Source organism: Electrona antarctica (genome assembly GCF_951216825.1).
Source record: "Electrona antarctica genome assembly, chromosome: 10".
NCBI classification, from domain to species: Eukaryota; Metazoa; Chordata; class Actinopteri; order Myctophiformes; family Myctophidae; genus Electrona; species Electrona antarctica.
The window spans coordinates 38234593-38235865 of NC_136791.1; positions in this window are offsets into that span (position 1 = coordinate 38234593).

Sequence of the window (1273 nt, forward strand, 5' to 3'; positions counted from 1 at the left end):
GTCAATTTGGGGGTCCTTGACATGACAAAGTTTGGGAACCACTGCTCTAGAGTGCATCCTCCATGTCTGATTTGAACGTAGTCACACGCTGGTGTCTTGCATCCAAGATAGACGATCTACAAGTTCACAATGTGCAGCAGCGATATGTGTCGTGAGTTTGTAGGTTTTCATGCGTGACTCTGCAACAAGTATAAATCAGGCATTAGACATTATGTGTCATAGCACATCATAGTACATATGTATAGTATATAATGTATAGTTAATATGTATAGTGTCATTATATAGATATGTTCTAGTTACGTTCTTAGCTTACGCATGTTTCTTGATAAATGCATTTTATATATGTGATGTATTCCCATACTTTTGTTCTTGCCTAATGTAAATCGCTCTGGATTAAGAGCGTCTGCTAAATGCCTAAATTGTAAATTGTGACACACAATGAGATCTCAAGTGACTTTAGCGATGCATTTATGTCCGCTCTTTTGCATATGAATGCGTGAGTGAGACAGTGAGTGAGACAGTGAGTGAGTGAGTGAGTGAGTGAGTGAGTGAGTGAGTGAGTGAGTGAGTGAAGCCTTATCGCTCAATGTGACAATTATGAACAGAGAAAGATGCATTATAATGTCTTCTGTTCTTGTAACCAAACCCTTAAGGACCCTTAAGCAGACCCTTAAGGACATGGAGCCCCTCGCTGGTGGAATGTCCTCCCGCACTAACATATACACAGGAGGATGAGAAAGTTGACAGAAAGTTTAGTTTTCTCAATTCTAACATGCAAGCTAAAAAGGGGACCATGTGAACCATGACCACTCCCCCAACACTATAAAAAGCTGGTGACAGCCCACGCTGGGCAGTGGGCAAGACCGAGTCTTTACAAATCTGTTTACATTCTCCGTGAATGAAACAAGTGATAAAAAAATATCATATCCGGGGGATATACAACTGATGGATGTTCTGGACCTACACTTCCGGCTATTCCAGGCTTTTCTCTTCGCAGATTAGTAAGGCTTGGACTGAGGCTAGTGACAGCCAGTGTCTCTCTCTTCCGCCCTCTCTTTGACAACGGCAAGGCTGGGGAAAGATTGACCAGATTTGAGTGAGAGCCTGCCATCGCGCAAATGGAGAAAAACTGTTCCAAAATGAGTTAATAGCCAGGAAGACTCTTCACATACTAGAGCATGTCTGAAATAAGTGTCAGAGCTGAAATCGACATGTAAATATGAAATAAATGCTTAAACATGTAGCTAGGTGTAATGTTAGAGACCACAGAAGT